Genomic DNA, 8,114 nt, shown 5'->3' with positions numbered 1-8,114 from the left:
GCCAGTTTAAGACTTAAACCATTGTCTATCTCAAACAACTGTTTTACACGATTTATATGTACCTCATTACAAGGTAGATATCGTTCCTCAACAACATTTTGTGAAAGGAAGACTTATTGCCCGGTGACTAAGTGGTTCCTCATATTTTCAAAATGTGTGGTGTATCTCTGAGGAAAATTAGCTTTCTGTTATCACAAGGATACTGGCAAAAATTGACTAATTTTGAAAACCTGCCAACAACAATTCCAAATTCTCACCATACAGCTCGATTTTGCCCTGCCGTATCTGACACGACGTAGTGAACATTGATACCGAGTGCCTCAGATTCACTAAATGCTTACAGTGATGTTTTTGACATGAGAACTGGAAAATGAAGGCCTGTGTAATGGTAACCTATTGTATGTTTCCATTTTCAGGTAATACCACCCAGCATAACAACTAATGCTCCAATCATGTTCCAATGATGGAATGATACGACCCTCATCCATGAGGGGAGGAGCACATTTTTCATCTGGCAGCATGAGGTCAAACTTAACTTTCAGGAAACTCATTAGCTCCCTCAGCACACCAGGTCTAAATTACATCTCAGGGTTCTGTCTGAAGGAAACGGAAATTTATTTTCTACCATGTACAACCACAAGCTAGTCTTAATTCTCAGCCCTTTCTGGAGTGATTCCACTGACCATTTGCTACCTTTACATGTCCCCTTTGTTAATACTGCAAACAGATCTGCACCAAATAAACCATGCAGGCTGGCAAGAAAGTTGTCTTATTCTAAACACACTCTTGTCTCCCCCCTTTCTGAGAGAAGTTGAGTTTTCTCTTCAAAGCTAAAATTTCAGCCCAAAGCTGTTGTACTAGGTTCTTCAGAGTGGTGACTTCATCTCCTGTTGCGTCCAGATTCTCTGGAGGACTGATGTCACTGGTCACATTTGAAGGCTCTCCAACCTCTGGAACACAAATTTGCAATATTACAATCTTCAAAAATGAAAAAGTATTTAATACTATAATATGCTTTCAAGCAGCCAGAAATTGTTTCTCAGTAGGATGTGGTATGTGATTTAAAGATTCATCATCATCATCATCATTTAAGACTGATTTTGCCTTTCAGCGTTCAGTCTGGAGCATAGCCCCCCTTATAAAATTCCTCCACGATCCCCTATTCAGTGCTAACATTGGTGCCTCTTCTGATGTTAAACCTATTACTTCGAAATCATTCTTAACCGAATGCAGGTACCTTCTCCTTGGTCTGCCCCGACTCCTCCTACCCTCTACCGCTGAACCCATGAGTCTCTTGGGTAACCTTCCTTCTCCCATGCGTGTAACATGACCCCACCATATAAGCCTGTTCGCCCTGACTGCTACATCTATAGAGTTCATTCCCAGTTTTTCTTTGATTTCCTCATTGTGGACACCCTCCTGCCATTGTTCCCATCTACTAGTACCTGCAATCATCCTAGCTACTTTCATATCCGTAACCTCAACCTTGTTGATAAGGTAACCTGAATCCACCCAGATTTCGCTCCCATACAACAAAGTTGGTCGAAAGATTGAACAGTGCACAGATAACTTAGTCTTGGTACTGACTTCCTTCTTGCAGAAGATAGTAGATCGTAGCTGAGCGCTCACTGCATTAGCTTTGCTACACCTCGCTTCCAGTTCTTTCACTATGTTGCCGTCCTGTGAGAATATGCATCCTAAGTACTTGAAACCGTCCACCTGTTCTAACTTTGTTCCTCCTATTTGGCACTCAATCCGTTTATATTTCTTTCCCACTGACATTACTTTAGTTTTGGAGATGCTAATCTTCATACCATAGTCCTTACATTTCTGATCTAGCTCTGAAATATTACTCCGCAAACTTTCAATCTAATCTGCCATCACAACTAAGTCATCCGTATATGCAAGACTGCTTATTTTGTGTCCACATATCTTAATCTCACCCAGCCAGTCTATTGTTTTCAACATATGATCCATAAATAATATGAACAACAGTGGAGACAGGTTGCAGCCTTGTCTTACCCCTGAAACTACTCTGAACCATGAACTCAGTTTACCGTCAACTCTAACTGCTGCCTGACTATCCATGTAAAGACCTTTAATTGCTTGTAATAAGTTTGCCTCCTATTCCATAATCTCGTAGAACAGACAATAACTTCCTCCTAGGAACCCGGTCATATGCCTTTTCTAGATCTATAAAGCATAGATACAATTCCCTGTTCCACCCATAACACTTCATTATTTGCCATAAGCTAAACATCTGGTCCTGACAACCTCTAAGAGGCCTAAACCCACACTGATTTTCATCCAATTGGTCCTCAACTAATACTCGCACTTTCCTTTCAACAATACCTGAGAAGATTTTACCCACAACGCTGATTAAAGAGATACCTCTGTAGTTGTTACAATCTTTTCTGTTTCCATGTTTAAAGATTGGTGTGATTACTGCTTTTGTGCAGTCTGATGGAACCTGTCCCGACTCCCAGGCCATTTCAATTATCCTGTGTAGCCATTTAAGACCTGACATTCCACTGTATTTGATGAGTTCCGACTTAATTTCATCCACCCCAGCTGCTTTATTGCACTGCAATCTATTGACCATTTTCTCCACTTCCTCAAACGTGATCCTATTTCCATCATCATTCCTATCCCATTCTACCTCGAAATCTGAAACATTACTGATCGTATTTTCACCTACATTGAGCAACTCTTCAAAATATTCCCTCCATCTGCCGAAGGCATCCACAGGATTCACCAGCAGTTTTCCCGACCTGTCCAAAATACTTGTCATTTCCTTCTTACCTCCCTATCGAAGACTGCTAATTACACTCCAGAATGGTTTTCCAGCAGCTTGATCCAATGTCTCCAACCTGTTTCCAAAGTCTTCCCAAGATTTCTTCTTGGATGGTGCAATTATCTGTTTGGCTTTGTTTCTTTCTACAACATAACTTTCTCTGTCTACCTGAGTTCTAGTATGTAGCCATTTTTTATACGCCTTCTTTTTCCTTTTACAGGCTGCCTTGACTGTGTCATTCCACCAAGCTGTTTGCTTCCCCCTACTTTTACACACTACTGTTCCAAGACATTCTTTAGCCACTTCTAGTACTGTGTCCCTGTACCTTGTCCATTCCTTTTCCAATGACTGTAATTGACTACATTCAACTAACTGGTGCCTTTCTGAGATCGCTGTTATGTACTTGTGCCTGATTTCCTTATCCTGAAGTTTCTCCACTCTTATCCTCCTACATATGGACCTGACCTCCTGCACTTTCGGCCTCGCAATCCCAATTTCACTGCAGATTAAATAATGATCAGTGTCATCAAAGAATCCCCTAAATACACGTGTGTCCCTCACAGCCTTCCTGAATTCCTGATCTGTTAGTATATAGTCAATGACAGATCTGGTTCCCCTGCTTTCCCACGTATACCGGTGAATGTTCTTATGTTTAAAAAAGGAGTTTGTGATTACTAAGCCCATACTGGCACAGAAATCCAAGAGTTGCTTCCCGTTCCTGTTGGCCTCCATATCCTCTCCAAATTTACCCATAACCTTTTCATACCCTTCTGTTCGATTTCCAATCCTGGCGTTAAAATCACCCATGAGCAGAACACTGTCCTTGTCCTTTACTCTAACAACTACATCACTGAGTGCCTCATAAAAACTGTCCATCTTATCTTGATCAGTCCCTTCACAATGCGAATATACTGACACAATCCTAATTTTCTTGCTAGACACTGTCAAATCTATCCACATCAGTCGTTCGTTTACATACCTTATTGCAACTACGCTGGGTTCCATTTCTTTCCTGATGTAAAGCCCTACACCCCATTGTGCAATTTCTGCTTTGACTCCTGACAAGTAGACCTTGTATTCTCCCACTTCCTCTTCTTTCTCACCCGTTACCCGAATGTCACTAACAGCTAAAACGTCCAGTCCCGTCTTACTTGCAGCCTCTGCCAGCTCTACCTTCTTCCCAGAGTAGCCCCCATTGATATTAATAGCTCCCCATCTCATTACCATTTGTTTGCCAAGTCGTATCTTAGGAGTCCCTGGTTTGTCAGTTAGAGGTGGGACTCCATCACCTCCAAAGGTCCGAGGCATTTTGCTCTGATTGTTGCCAGCATCATATTTAAAGTACCAGGGAAGCAGGTTGCTAGCCTTACTTGCCCCGAGTCCCATTGGGTTTTACCCCTAACGGCTGAGGGACTAACCGGTGGATTTGGTAGTCTTTGCCGTATGAGCACAAAGGTGTCCACGACTCAGAATATGTCCGAGATGCCCAGCCTTATTCCAAAGTAACTGGTATCCTGACTGTCGGGACCACTTACTTGGCCACTCATACGTTGCCCATGGTTCATGAACTAGGACATGACTACAGGAACCCACACCATGAACCATTAAAGATTCATAAGATGCCAAAATTTTAGTTTCAAGGGACAGAGGCAACTCTGTGACAATATGAGTTGTAAAATTCCAGGTGGGCTCTTTTTGTTGTTGTTGTTGTGGTCTTCAGTCCTGAGACTGGTTTGGTGCAGCTCTCCACGCTACTCTATCCTGTGCAAGCTTCTTCATCTCCCAGTACCTACTGCAACCTAGATCCTTCTGAATCTGTTTAGTGTATTCATTCTTGGTCTCTCTCTGCGATTTTTACTCTCCATGCTGCCCCCCAATACTAAATTGGTGATCCCTTAGATTAGATTAGATAAGATTAATACTAGTTCCATGGATCACGAATACGATATTTCGTAATGATGTGGAAGGACTCAAATTTTCTAATATATGACATAATTAAGTTAATTTAACAAGATAATTAAGTTAATATAACAACTTTTTTGGTTGTTTTTTTTTCTTTTTTTTTCTTAATTTATATCTAAAAATTCTTCTATGGAGTAGAAGGAGTTGTCATTCAGAAATTCTTTTAATTTCTTCTTAAATACTTGTTGGTTATCTGTCAGACTTTTGATACTATTTGGTAAGTGACCAAAGACTTTAGTGGCAGTATAATTCACCCCTTTCTGAGCCAAAGTTAGATTTAATCTTGAATAGTGAAGATCATCCTTTCTCCTAGTATTGTAGTTATGCACACTGCTATTGCTTTTGAATTGGGTTTGGTTGTTAATAACAAATTTCATAAGAGAGTACATATACTGAGAAGCTACTGTGAATATCCCTAGATCCTTAAATAAATGTCTGAAGGATGATCTTGGGTGGACTCCAGCTATTATTCTGATTACATGCTTTTGTGCAATAAATACTTTATTCCTCAGTGATGAATTACCCCAAAATATGATGCCATATGCAAGCAATGAGTGAAAATAGGCATAGGAAGCTAATTTACTAAGATGTTTATCACCAAAATTTGCAATGACCCTTATTGCATAAGTAGCTGAACTCAAACGTTTCAGCAGATCATCAATGTGTTTCTTCCAATTTAATCTCTCATCAATGGACACACCTAAAAATTTTGAATATTCTACCTTAGCTATATGCTTCTGATTAAGGTCTATATTTATTAATGGTGTCATACCATTTACTGTACAGAACTGTATGTACTGTGTCTTATCAAAATTCAGTCCGTTTACAAGAAACCACTTAGTAATTTTCTGAAAGACATTATTGACAATTTCATCAGTTAATTCTTGTTTGTCAGGTGTGGTTACTATACTTGTATCATCAGCAAAGAGAACTAACTTTGCTTCTACATGAATATAGAATGGCAAGTCATTAATATACAGTATATTAAGAACAACAAAGGACCCAAGACCGACTGTTGTGGAACCCCATTCTTGATAGTTCCCCAGTTTGAGGAATGTGCTGACCTTTGCATATTATGAGAACTGCTTATTTCAACTTTCTGTACTCTTCTGGTTAGGTACGAATTAAATCATTTGTGCACTGTCCCACTCATGCCACAATACTTGAGCTTGTCTAGCAGAATTTCATGATTTACACAATCAAAAGCCTTTGAGAGATCACAAAAAATCCCAATGGGTGTTGTTCGGTTATTCAGATCATTCAAAATTTGATTGGTGAAAGCATATATGGCGTTTTCTGTTGAAAAACCTTTCTGGAAACCAAACTGACATTTTGTTAGTACTTCATTTTTACAGATATGTGAAGCTACTCTTGAATACCTTACTTTCTCAAAAATTTTGGATAAAGCTGTTAGAAGGGAGATTGGACGGTAATTGTTGACATCAGATCTATCCCCTTTTTTATACAAAGGTATAACAATAGCATATTTCAGTCTATCAGGGAAAATGCCCTGTTCCAGACCGCTATTACACAGGTGGCTGAGAATCTTACTTAGCTGTCGAGAACAAGCTTTTAGTATTTTGCTGGAAATGCTATCAATTCCATGTGAGATTTTGCTTTTAAGCAAGTGTACTATTTTCATAATTTCAGAGGGAGAAGTGGGTGAGATTTCAATTGTATCAAATTGCATAGGTATGGCCTCTTCCATTAACAGCCTAGCATCTTCTAATAAAGATGCCTCAGAACATGTCCTACCAACTGATCCCTTCTTCTAGTCAAGTTGTGCCACAAACTTCTCTTCTCCCCAGTCCTATTCAATACCTTCTCATTAGTTATGTGATCTACCCATCTAATCTTCAGCATTCTTCTGTAGCACCACATTTCGAAAGCTTCTATTCTCTTCTTGTCTAAACTATTTATCGTCCATGTTTCACTTCCATACATGGCTACACTCCATACAAATACTTTCAGGAACGACTTCCTGACACTTAAATCTATACTCGATGTTAACAAATTTCTCTTCTTCAGAAACGCTTTCCTTGCCGTTCCCAGTCTACATTTTATATCCTCTCTACTTCGAACAACATGAGTTATTTTGCTCCCCAAACAGCAAAACTCGTTTACTACTTTAAGTGTCTCGTTTGCTAATCTAATACCCTCAGCATCACCCTACTTAATTCAACTACAGTCCATTATCCTCGTTTTGCTTTTGTTGATGTTCATCTTATATCCTCCTTTCAAGACACTATCCATTCCATTCAACTGCTCTTCCAAGTCCTTCACTGTCTCTAACAGAATTACAATGTCATCGGCAAACCTCAAAGTTTTTATTTCTTCTCCATGTCATTACTTTTCCATTTCATAGTATTAAGAGCCCAAAATATTCCGGAGGTGGGCTCTTAATACTATGTAATGGAAAAGTAATGCCATATACTAAAGTGAAATTGTAGGCGACCAATTATATTTAATTCCCAATAAACACTACCACAGTGTTTACAAAAATCCTTAGCTCTTTGCTAAGGCACCAAAGAAATCTGACAGCACTGTAATTTAACAGACCTTCACTACACAACAGTTCAATAATAACAGAGCTTGTGTGGCCTGAATTAACTTGTGACAAAGTATTTTGTTCCCACCACTAACAGACCCTGCTCGTGCCAGTTTGAAAAATACACAGTTGTTGTAAATGAAATGTTTGAGTCTGTTTCTGTACACAACTGAGAGTTTAAATGAGACTATTAAATATAACTTCAAAAGAAGAAACTCTATTATATTATTTTGAGCTTTTCCTCATTACAGAGGCTTATCTCCAACATAATAATTTACTTGGAAATTACAATACAAACAATCAATGTTCTTAAACTATATTCTCAAAATATTCATCCAGGTGTTTCGATCTTGTGTGTCTTCTTCCTCTGCGCCCATTCTCCTCATTGTGTGCTGTACATTTTGGAGCCAGGTGGTCATAGGTCGTCGTCTTCTTCTTCTCCCCTCCGGTTCCCACTCCATTATCAACTTTGGTATTCTGGTTTTCTCCATTCGTCATACATGCCCGTACCACTGTCATTTCTTCGTTTCCATTACGTCACATATTCTTTCTTTTATTTCCATTCTCCTTATTACTTCGGTGTTCCTTATCTTTTCTTTCCTGGAGATTCTTGCTGATCTTCTCCAAAAGTCCATCTCTGGAGCTTGTAATTTTTTAATGTGCTTCAATGTTAATTGTCCAGGTCTCCGTTCCATACAGAACCACACTCTCCAATATGGATTTGTATATTAATTTTTTAGTTCTGCTCATTACATTCCTGCTCCATAAGACTGAGTTAAGCATCCCAATGACCCTCCATCCGCTACTAAT

The 8,114-nt window shown here is 39.3% G+C and overlaps 1 long non-coding RNA gene across 1 annotated transcript in view; it reads right to left on the bottom strand.

The window, feature by feature from the left end:
• Positions 1 to 518: 518 nt before the first annotated feature.
• Positions 519 to 8,114, bottom strand: part of LOC124720309 — a 29,580-nt gene continuing 21,984 nt past the window's right edge. Inside the window, exon 3 of the long non-coding RNA XR_007006124.1 lies at positions 519 to 950. This is a non-coding gene — a long non-coding RNA (uncharacterized LOC124720309). The remainder of the gene's footprint in view (positions 951 to 8,114) is intronic.

The sequence above is a fragment of the Schistocerca piceifrons genome, chromosome 11 (assembly GCF_021461385.2).
Source record: "Schistocerca piceifrons isolate TAMUIC-IGC-003096 chromosome 11, iqSchPice1.1, whole genome shotgun sequence".
NCBI classification, from domain to species: domain Eukaryota; kingdom Metazoa; phylum Arthropoda; class Insecta; order Orthoptera; family Acrididae; genus Schistocerca; species Schistocerca piceifrons.
This window is presented reverse-complemented; position numbering and strand designations above follow the sequence as displayed.